Genomic DNA, 12,782 nt, shown 5'->3' with positions numbered 1-12,782 from the left:
CTTGCATGCTCTTTCACTTGGCACTGTGCTTTGGTACATAGAATTCTAAGTGCTTATCAATGCTTATCACCTTGACTTTTAAGAATTATGAAGTGAGATCCTCTGCTGAGGTGGAAGAAGTTACAACTTTGGAAAACTTGATGAGAAAATTCTGCTCCTGTTTCTCCTGTATTCCCTCCTGTCTTTTGGTTTGCTAGCATCCTGATGGGGTTATGGGACCTGAACCCCTAAAAAAAAGGGGGCCATATCTTTGGACCTGGACACTTGAAAACCCCTGTATTTTCCCCCACTGGTATAAGACCATCTCTTTGCCTTGAACTTTCTCAAACTGGCATTTAACCTGAGGCATATCGTCCATCCCAGTCTACCTAGATACTCATTTTGGCTGTCCTTTCACTGTGTCTCTCCCACCCAACTCAGCCCCCTTAACTCCTTTTATTGTCTGTACATGGCCACCTCAAGTCACTTAACACTCCTTAATCTCCCCCATATCTTCTCAGTCTTTTCTTGTATATAAGCATTAGTCTTATCCCTACCAAAGCACATACTCACTAGGAACTCTGCCTGCTCCTATTGGTGATAAAATAGTATAGATTCTTAGAATCTCACCTGTTTCTATTGGTGTCACAATACTGCAGATTTACTGGAAATGTTGCCTGTCTGATGCTATAATAGATGTTATAATAGTTGCTACTCTGACTGAAAGAAGGTTTGAACTGATGAGGTATGGGCTCCAGGAGCCCCCTGGAGCTCTCCTTGAGTCCTTGAGGTACAGGCTCCAGGAACCTCCCTTGGATTCTGATTAAATCATCTCATTTGGTGAGGCATTTCATGAGGCAATAAGATTTACATTGTGGCTGGGCTCAGACCTCTAGTCTAACTACTAACTCTAGCCTAGTTCCTAACCTAGCCCTCCATTGTTCATCTACTTCCCACCCAAACTGGCCTAGCCCACCATTGTTTGTGGTCTCCTGGTGGCCTCCAGTGACTTCCCACCCTTAATCACTCATTGACCTCATTAACTCCTCCTGAAGACCCTTCCCAAAGTTCTCCCCTAAATCACCCCTAGATTCCTCCCACAACCTTCTTGTATATAAGAAGACCCCATCCTGTCTTCATGTTTGTGAGAGTGCCATATAATGTCATGTGGGTGAGAGCACCATAGAATGACCTAGCACAGACTTCGTGTCTAATACAAGCAAACTTTTAGTAAACTTTACTTTTCTTTGGCTGAGAGAAGACTTCAGTTTAATTCATTCGGCAGAACTTGGCGTATTGGTATTTTGGGGTCTCCAGAACAACCCTAACACTCTTCGTGGGTAACCTCTTCAGAACAGTTGAATTCTTTTGAGGCAGACCCCCTGTACCCTTGCTTTTGGGGGTTTCCAGAACCCCAAGCTGCATTAATATCAGCTGAGCATGCCAAAAATGTTAATAAAGAAAATTTCTGGGACAATTATACAGCTGCAACTATTCTTATGACTGAGTCCAGAAGGTTTTCTTGCATCATTTCTTCACTTTGCTGATATGTCACTTCTTCCCAAAGGCATTAGGTCTGACTTTAACAGCAGCAACAACTGCCCATCCTGCTCCTAAAATGTCTCAGCTAAATGTTCTTTCCACAGACTAGATGATGACATTCTGACTTTTCTGTTCAGGTTTTCTGAAACTCAGAATAACACTTTACCAATAAATATTAATTCAGAGACATAACGAGTATTAAAGTTATACAGAGAATTCAGTGTATTGGGAAAGGCTTTCTATGGGAGGTAAGATTGTAAACTCCATTGATAATAGAATAAACCCAAATCTTATTAGTTGACCATGTGGATAGGAAGGAGAAGAGCATCCTGGGAGTGGACTATTAGTCAAATCTTGCAGTCTTTCCAAATGTAGGCACTCAATAAATGTTCATGATGATATGTATAATAGAGATTATTCTAATTCAAGGAAAAGGTTTAAATTGGGGAATAGTGGGGTATGTTTGGGTGAGTAGTGGTGTGGTCACTATAATTTATCTATAGCTATTTAACATTTCCTGCTGACTGATAAGTGTTCTATATTAATAGACTATATTTAAAAGACACCCATTTTAGAGAAATCATGGACATATTAGTCAGGCAAGAAAGCTGTAATTATGGGCCCTAGGCCATTCCAAGGTGATATTAAATAATATTTTTTTTTTCAGTGGAAAAGAAGGTGAGTTGGGATTTTCAGTGAAGAAAGTCATATTTATTCTACCATTCATGGTACAGAGAACAACTGGGTACTGCTGGACACTCTCCTTTTAGAAAGTCATAGACTAAGTGATAGAGCTTTATAAGAACTCTAAATAATCTTCTTAGTCCTTTTCCACTTTGTGATTCTTGAACTGATACCCTCCAGTCTTAATTTGTTGATCAAAAAGGTATTTTCCATGCTAGAGACTTTTTTTACCTAATCAACACTGTTTTACGAGGTTCAAAGATATGGGGTATATAGATATTTTTCATGAGTTTCTAGTCAGACAAAAGCCAAAATATGAATAGATTTTACAATATTTTTAAAGTTCCAATTTCAAGGAAGGAAGCATACTACATTTCATAATGTTTCATTATTCCAAACTACAGTTGTTTTCCTCAAAAAAGAGATAATTCCCATAAGGAATGAAAAATGTTCATTCTTAATTTAAAATAAGCTAACACTTTTCCTAGGATGATGTTGTCAATTGCAATTTCATGGTTGCTAAAGACAAGCTCTGTAATAGAGTCTAATTTATGTAACAATCAATATGAAGTTAAAAATGAGGTCATCAGGGGTGGCCAGGTAGCACAGTGAGTAAGAGCACCGGCTCCAGTGTCAGATTGACCTGGAGATAGAATCCTGGGCTCAGACACTTAGTACCCACCCAGAAACACCTGGCCGTGTAACCTTGAGCAAGTTACTTAACCCCAATTGCTTAAAAAACAAAAACAAAAAAAAATGAGGTCATCTTTAGGTTTTGAACTCTGATTTCCTTTTAACAAATACATCATCTGTGGTACACAAATATTCTTTGAGAGCTTTTTTTTTTCTAACCAAATTGATTAGTAAAGGAGTAAATTTATTTCAAAGTGTTTCAGGATGACCAAAATGTTGCAAATCACATGTATTTAGTAAAATTTTACCAAAACCTTGTGGGTAATGGTCATTGTTATGGGAATTTGAAAAAGAAATATTCTAAGATGCTTACTTTTTGAAAGGTCTTTGATAATGTTATTAAATAAATCAGATATTCCCCTCTAAGTTTACCCAGGAAAATACTAAAGATTTCTGTCACTTTATTGTTAGACTTTGACTGGGTGGGAGTTAGATGTTAGAGATGTAACCCCAGTTCCAAAGCCCATTGGTATGAGACTCTCACCTCATTGGTGGAGATGAATGTCCTGTCCTGAATGACAGAAGGAGGGCAGAATTGGAAAGAGCAAGAGAGATTCATTTTGTTCAGTTTTTCTTGAGACAGTTTTAGTATTGTCTTCAAGCTCTGAGTCATTTCAAGCATGGAATTTGTTCCAGGTACTTCTGACTTCTATATTCAAGAAGGAGGATGGAGGGGGCCAATCTTACTTTAGGTTTCTGAAGGACCAGTCTCTGGGAAGACAGAAGAGGAGTAGGCAATCTTCATCAAGTCCCTATCCCTAGCTTCGTATATTAGAAGACTTTTAACTGAGCTTGATTTCAATGGGAAAGCTTCTTTCTGTAGTATATATTTTCTTATGTATACCTTCTCTGTTTCTGTCTTGCTACCAATTTGGATTAATAGATTTTCTTGCTAAGTACTATACTTGTTCATTGAGGAATTGGTAGCTGATGGGAAAGGAATCAAGTTATGGATATACAGCTTCCCTCCAATGATGAAAGAGCAATTTAAAAGTTATGTGGATGTATCAGCAATGCAATATTCAAAATGCCTATGGAAATTACAGATATGCTGATGTAATTATCCATCACGAAATATATCAGGCTTGCTATATGGGGGAATAAGCTAGAAAATTTATTAAAATACCAAAAGACTGAGTCCCAAAATCAGAAAGTGAAAACCATCAGAGTAGTTATGAAATTGGCACAGGTAGATAAAGTAGAAAGCACCCATATTCTCAAGCCTTTAAAACAGAACAGGCTACCTTAGGCAAAGGTCCTCCTCTCCCCACTCACAGCAAACACCCAGCGTCCAGGAAGCGTGCTCCCAGCAGCTCCAGCCCCTGGCAGTCCTCAGCAGGAGTCCTTAGCAGAAATTCTGGCTGATTCAAAAAGGGCTTTGCGCTGCCGCTGTGGCTGCCTCTGCTGCTGCTGCCGTCGCTGTCACTGCTAGCCACCGCAGGAACTCTAGCTTGGCTTCTGCTTCCTCTTGGTCCACCCTTTCCTGCTATGTCAGCAAGTCCAATGGGGCATGGAAGATCTTTAAATACCATAACCCTTACAGTGGAACACGATCATATCCCCTACACTAACAAGATTTAAGGGAGCAGATGAATATCATTCTGGCCTGGTACCTGTTCTCTCTGAAAAGACAGTGTTCTCTAGCCCCAACTTCCTGCTTTATTTCTTGGCAGGAATTAAATTCTTCCTTGGAGGATGGAGTGGGGTGAAGATGTTAAAGGTGTCTATTCTGACTACCTATAATAATAATGACACCCTCACTCCATGTTACATGTGGGACATAGGACCTTAAACCATATGAGGTTTTGCTCACCACAGATACAAGAGAGGAAATCTTTAAAATTATGATAAACATCATAAGGGGAAACCTAAACATAAGTTCTTTTAAAATGTTGATAGCTGAGCCTTGTCATTTTTTAAATTTTAATATATTGGCAATTTATCTGTAAAATCGCTTTCAAATGAGTTTTCTATATGCACATGTTCCCAACGTCCATAAAATATTTTTCCTTTTTAACATTCTGGTCCTAAAATCCCTAGTTTCTCCAAGATCTACTCTAATAAAAACTGGAAAAGAACACCAGACAAAGTAAAACAAAGAAAAAAAATCATAAAGAGTCATTCCAGCAGAAGATCATGAATTCAGGTCACAGGATCTTGGTTGTATTGATCCTGTTCCAGGATTACAGACTTAGGCTTGCAGCTGAGTAGTAAGGTAATGGGTTGCAGATCAGGATGAAACTACAAAAACTAAATCCATACAGACCTGTAGGACAGGAGCCATGGCCTAAAACTTTCTATTGGAGTTTATCCACCATAGCTCATTTTCAGAACAAAACAAATTCCTAATGGTGACAGAGATGACAATGCTTAATGTTTGGAATTACCGCTACCCCACATCACAGACTTTGCTTTTCACCCTTGATCTATGCAGTCCCCATGGTTTCCTTCTTTTCTGCATTTGCCTAAAAATCTTGTCACTGATTCCATGCCCTTCTACTCACTCAGGTGCCAGTTGTCCCCAAGAGTTGTAACTCCACCCCCTTCCAAAGTAGAACAAATAGTCCTTTCCATGGAACAAATCCTTCAATTTGCACCCAGCACAGTATTTCCACCCTTTTTCACAGAATATAAGTCTTTACCCATAGGAGCATCCATTAATGGATCCCTATCCCATTATCAATGCAAGGATTCCCCTTTCCCTTTTCCTGCCACTTTTCAATCCTTTTCACTCTTGTCTTCACTCACTACCCTGCAGATGTCTTTCTTTCTGAGACAAGAGGGGTCATCTCTTCCTCACTGCTAGTCCTTGGTTTGACCCATGCTCATCACAAATTGCCCTCTTTCCCTCAGTTTCACTCTCATATTATGATGTAGTTGCACAAAAATAACAACAACAAAACACTTGATTCACCTCTTTGGGATACAGACCTAGTAGTAGTATTGCTGGATCAGAGGGTACACGGAGTGTGACTGGACTTTGGGCAAAATTTCAAATTACTATCTAGAATGGTTGGCTCAGCTCACAACTCCACCAACAGAGCATCAGTGTCCCAATTTTCCCACATTCTCTGCAGCATTTATTATTTTCATTTTCTGTCTTATTAGCCAATCTAATATGTGTGAAATGGTGTCTCAGAGTTGTTTTAGTTTGTATTTCTCTAATCAGTAGTGAGTTAGAGCATTTTTTCATACAACTAAAGATAGCTTTGATTTCTTTATCTAAAAATTGCTTGTTTATATCGTTTTACCATTTATCAATTGGCAAATGACTTATAATTGTGCATGTGTATGTTCTTTCCCCTTTTAAAAATGATCTGTTTGGGATATAGATCTAGCAGTGGTATTGCTGAATCAAAGAATAGGCACAGTTTGGTTGCCCTTTGGTCATAGTTGCAAATTATTCTCCAGAATGGCTGGATCATTTCTCAACTCCCCCAATAGTGCATGTGTACCAATTTTTCTACATCTTCCCCAAAATTTATCATTTCTCATTTTTTTACATTAGCCAATCTGATTGGCATAAGGTGGTACCTCAGATTTGTTTTAATTTGCATTTCTCTAATCAATAATGATTTTGAGAATTTCTTCATATGCCTATAGATAGCTTTGATTTCTTCATCTGAAAACTGCCTGTTTATATCCTTTTACCATTTATCTCTAGGGAGTGACTTGTAAATTTGAATTAGTTCTCTATATATTTGAGAAATGAGACCATTGTCAAAGACATTTACTGTAAAATTATTTCTCAGGTTTCTGTTTTCCTTATAATTTTGGTTGCAAAGGTTTTGTTGATGCAATACATTTTAAAATTTAATATAGTAAAAATTATCATTTTATATCTTATAATGCTCTCTCTCTTGTTTGGTCAGAAATTCTTCTCTTCCCCATAGATCTGACAGGTAAACTATATTTTGCTCTTCTAATTCACTTATGGTATCACCTCTTACGTCTAAATCATGTACCCATTTTGACCTTATCTTGATATACAGTTTAAATTGTTGGTTTATCCTTAGTTTCTGCCATATTGTTTTCCAGTTTTCCCAGAAGTTTTTTTCTTCACATAATGAATTGTTGTCCCAGAAGCTGCAGTCCTTGGTTTTATTAAACACAAGATTACTATGGTAATTTACTATGGTCAAAATACTTTGTGTTTTGTGTACTTACCCTATTCTAGTGATGTAGTTTCTTTTATCTCCTTATACTCCTATTTCCTTATAGAGTAAGATTGTTTTCTATATCCAACTATTTCCTTATAGAGTAAGATTGTTTTCTATATCCAACTGAATGTATATGTGTAAAGTGTCACATGTCCTGAAAAGGTTTATTTATTTGAAATATATGATACCAAAGAAGCTTTCTTGCTCTCCTTACCATCTCCAAATAATAAAATATTAGTTTATTTTAGAAATTTTGTATCTCTTTTGGTTTTTAGTCAACTCTTTTATTGCTAGGTAAAGGAAAATTGGCAGAAAAATATTTAAAATTGAAATCTCTTCACATGTTACTAGGGAAACAAATAATTTTACTTTCTCTTATTTCTCTTAAATCTCTGTGATTGTAGACAGAGTCCTTGAAAATTATGCTCATAGGAAATTTCCCTATGATTATAACATACCCCAACTTCAGAGCCAAGACCTAGCTCAAAGCTGCTTTTCTCATGTTTAGTTATGTTTATTCAGTCCAAGCTCATTTGCTGCTTTTTGCTAAAATGCCCTTCCTGTAGGATCATTTAGCTATTGAGTCATTCAATGGGTCATTTGGGTCAAAAATTTGGATTTTTTTATATATATAAATATTTGCATGCAGTTGATATTCTGGTCAGTGATCAAGGGCTCCTTCAGTACCTTTTGCAGCCTTAAACTTCTTACATATTCATATGAAAAAATTTCTATTTTTTTTCACTTTGTTTCACTTGGTGGGATTTATATTTACAATTAAAAATACTGAAAAAAAATTCTGTTAAGAAAATTTTTCTGGTGTCCTTAATGTATTTTCATTTGAGCATAGAAGTTTTTTCTTCTTCATCATGTAACTCTCTACTGACACTCTATTCATGCTTTCTATTATGCTTCTACTTTTGTCTTCTGTTGAACACATTCTTCCCCCCCTCTTCCAAGTGACTATTTAAGTGAAATGAATGTAGAATGTGATTTAATTTAAATGAATTTAAATGAATGTAGAAAGTGCATTGAAGTGCATTACAAAGTAAAAGCTACTTTAGATTTATTTCTACTAGTAGAGGAGAATAACTAAAATAAATAAGTAAATATAAAATATTTTGCGAGAATTCAATTCAATTTTCAAGCAACTACATTTTTAATGTGAAGATGCTTTATTAGATTGCATTTATTATTGGTCATGCATGTGGAATTACATAAATATCCTTAGAATAATACAATAGGTTTATACAAGATGTAAATGAGTGTCCATGTGTCTATGACTGCATATATACACATATTCATAAAGATATACACATATATACAAATATGTACATGTGTATACACACATATATACTACATTTGTATATTTATTTGGACTGAATTTAGATGTTTATATAAGTAGAATTGTTCTTTCTTGAATTGTGTCCCTTCTTTGACTAATAAAAAATGAAGGTATAGAAAGGTTGATAATATATACTGAATCTTATGACTATTATAAGATTTTTGTTGAATAATTTCAAGCAATAGACATTTTCCAAATAGGTAACATTCATGAGAGATCTAAAAAAGAGAAGAGAGAAGAGGTGGGAGGAACTGGTTAATGGATCAGATAATAACAATTATGTGTTATACTCCTTCTGTAATACAAAAAAAGCAGGAGGTGAAGAGAAAGAAAATGACAAAATAAAATGGAAGTTATATAAAATAGAGAAAATGATATGGTAATAGTTAAAATGAATAAAAGAATTAAAAAATATGTGAAGGGGCAGAAGAGAGAACATCAAAGAATAGAAATGACATGAGGGGCCACAGAAGAAATATTCTGGGTTCCCTACAAACCTGAGATATAAGGTTTTCATTTAGTAAAAATTAAATTGAATTTGGTGAAAATATTTTATTAGTGGATAATATCTACATTTTAATTTTTAATTATTTTATGGCTAAAATATTATTTTCTGTTGCTTAGTCATTCAATTCAATCTGACTCCTCTTGACTCCATGGCCTATATTGTCCAAGGGATTTTCTTGGTAAAGATACTAGAATGATTTGCCATTTACCTCTCTAATAGATTAAGGAAACCAGAGGTTAAGTGATTTGCCTAAGGACAATTAGCTAGTAAATGTCTGAGCTCAGATTTGAACTCAAATTTTCCTGACTCTAAACCCAGTGCTTTATGAGCCATCTAGCTGCCTCATTACAATAGCATAAATGCATACTATTTTCATCATGATTTAACATAAATAACCAACCCAGAATATATTCCTAATTTCTAATTCACATTTACTTGTGTTAGTTCAATTCAGAGTAGAGACCTTTCTCTTTCTAACAGGTCTATGAAAGATAGGCAACAACTAATTACAGTTTTCCTAAGTAATATCAATGAAGAAATGCAGTTAAAATAAAAGAGTGGAAAAAGACTTGGATTGAAGAAATTATTGACTTAAATTTTATTTTTCTTTGTATTAAAAAGTGAGCAAGTTAGATATATTTTCATGAGTCTAAATGTAATCTGGAATGAGTATTCCTGTGTTCTGAAACAAAATTATTGTTGTATTGTTTAAAAATAATTTTCTATAGACTTTTTGCACTAAAAGAAATCCATAAAACTCAGGAATCTCTAACAACTTTTAATTGTTCATTTGGATAAAAAAAAGCCTTTCTATTAATCCAGAATAGGTGCAAATAAAGAATATAAATTGCCTCTGGTGGAATTTGTAATGAGTAAGTGAAAGAAGCTGATTTCAAATATTGAGGAGTGCCAAATTCAATAATCTGGCAACAACAAGAACAATAAAGTCCTCTGTGAAACTAGGCATATAGCTGTTGTACTAACTGATATTTGGTTTGCTTGAGAAAAAAAATAATTCATGAATGAAAAGTCTTACTTGGAACTGGAGGAGTTGGAGATGTCTGTTAGGGTTTGAACCACTGTCTCCCAGTTAGAGATGCTCCCTTTGAAAGAAATAGAGTAAGGATTAATTCCTCTCAGTCACAATTAATCCAAAAGAAGAGAAATCTACTTCCCAAGAGTCCCTTTCTCTGAGGGAACATGGGTTACCTTTGGATGTGATATAACAACACTAATTTTCTCAATATTCACTTATACCATATAGTATAATTGTTCCTTTTGGAATTGTAAATGCATTTGAATAGTTGAAAAACAGTTCTCTATAAGCTATATGTGTTGAGAGATGACCAAACTATGTCAGGAAATACACCAAAGGAAATATTTCCCTACCAAGTTATTTTTGTTTATATTTTTTATTACTCTTTCATGTACATATTGTCTCTATAGGATGTAAGATTCATGAAGGCAGAAAATATTTCATTTTGTCCTTATATTCCTGATACCTAACAAAACCTAACAGTGCCTAGCATATAATGTGTGTTTAATAAATTCTTATTGATAATTGACAAATAAAAATTACTCAATTTGATAGTTCACTCTTTGATAAATCTAAGGACATACTTTATGTACCAGAAGCAGTTGGACCTGGAGTCAAGATCTGACTACAAATCCAACTTTAACACTTATTAGCTGTGTACCCTGGGCAAGTTACTTCACTTCTGTTAACCTCAGTTCTGTCATTTGTAAAATGGGGATGATAATGTTTGGTTGGTTGCTGTCCTTTATTCTTGAATAGGACCAAAATAGTTTGTCTAACTGTGCTCAACAAAAAAATATGGGCTCTGAATGCTCTACAATAGGTCAGACAGAAATAGTTCATATAAACATTAGTAGTGGAGATGCCTCTAAATCTGTATGATTCACATTTCTTTTAAGCTACTGCAATTCTGCTTTGCTTATAGTGACAGTGACTTCTTTGATGCGAACATGCTATGCTGAGCAGTCCTGTGCCAATGTCTTCTATATCTCACAGTCAATTCCCACATTCTTCCGAGAGATCTTGAGACTGTCCTTTTATCACTTCTTCTGACCTCCATGTGAGTTCCTGCTTTGCGTGAGTTCTCCATAAAATTGTCTTTTAAACACTTGAACAACATGGTCAGCCCCTCAGAGTTGTTTAAATTCAAACTCTGTTTGAATGTTTAGAATTCTAATAGCTCAAGAAAGACCCTCATTGGCCATTACTTTTTCTTGTTATGTGATCTTCAGAATCTTCCTAGAACAATTCAAGTGGAAATGATTCAGCTTCCTGGCATGTCACTGGTATACTGTCCAGGTTTCAAAGACATACAGCATTGAGGTAGCCACAAAGGTGGTTTGGTAAGCAGTCTAATACCAATTCTCTCAAACATTTTTCTTTGGAGCCTCCCAAACACTGAGCTTACTCTGGCAAACACTGTGTAAATCTTATCATCTCTGTGTACATCCCTGGAAAGTCCACTGCCAAGGTAAGTGATACACAATATTCAAATTTTTTCCATTTGCTGTACCAATGGTTCTATATATGGATAATGTAGTGCTGGCTGGTGGAGAACCTGTGCATTCTTGGTACTAATTGTTAGACCAAAATTTGCACAAACAGTAGGGAATTGATCTGTACATTATTGTATCTCAGCCTCAAATGTTGCATCTAATGCACAATCATTTGTGAACAAAAAGTCACACAACAATCTATGTCACACTGTTATTGTAGGGACAAAGTGAGATAATATTTGTAAAGCAATTTGCAATTTTAAAAGTCTTATATAAATGCTTACTACTACCATTACCACTATTACCAACGCCACCACTACTTCTAGTACTATGACTGACTATGACTATGACTGTGACTACTATGACTACGACAACTACTTCTACTGGTAAGACTCCCTATTTGGCCACAATTCCTTGGAAAATTAGAAAACAATGTGAAAAACGTAGGTTTAGACTAGCATCTTACATTGCAGAGTGTAAGAAATTCAAAGTGCAAATGTAATTTAAACATAAAATGCCACATCATTTTTAATAGAAAAAATGAATTGAGGTAACCTTCACAAACATGGGGAGATTTCATAATTGAGTGATTGAGAGGAGAGATCAGAAAAAATAGATAAATTAAAAGGCTAACATATATACACATTAGAGCTAGGATGAAAAGGAAAGGTAATTGTGAAAGTGATCTTTGTATTAAACATCTCTGATAAAGGTCTAGTATCATATATGTCTCTGTAAATGTATATATACACATAATATACATGTATACACATATATGTACATACATATACACACATACAATGAATGCAAAGGCATAAGATCAAGAGCTATTACTCAATAGATAATTAAATAGGAAAAAATTATTTTCAAAAGAATGATGAACTAAACAACTATGATTGTTCTAAATCACTAGTAATGAGAAATGTAAATCAAGAAGTTTTCTCTGACACCACACAAATTGAAAACTATGGTAAATAGACAAAAATGGTCACTGATGGAAAGGCTATAGAGAAATAGATACATGAATACATTATTGAGGGAATTATCAATGGATTCAACCTTTTTAGATAAGAATTTGGAATTATACTTAACAAATTACTAAAATTCCCACATTCATTGATCCAACCATAGGCACATATATTGAAAAATCAAAATAAGTCCCTTATTTTATTAGGGTTAAGTAAAAATTGAAATGCCAAATAGCTGACCATGCAATGGAATTCCAAATCATAACTGATTTTTTGTGCATGTCTAAAAGTAGCTATATTTCTTCTTTTTATTCTTTGTGAATTGAATTAATGCAATGTTTATCACTCTAAAAAAGATGAGAGTAAATATT

The sequence above is a fragment of the Petaurus breviceps genome, unplaced genomic scaffold (assembly GCF_028583685.1).
Source record: "Petaurus breviceps papuanus isolate PSGF00001 unplaced genomic scaffold, PetGlider_PUasm1.0 184, whole genome shotgun sequence".
Classification (NCBI taxonomy): Eukaryota; Metazoa; Chordata; class Mammalia; order Diprotodontia; family Petauridae; genus Petaurus; species Petaurus breviceps.
The sequence above is the reverse complement of the archived record's forward strand: the minus strand, read 5'-3'. Positions refer to the sequence as shown.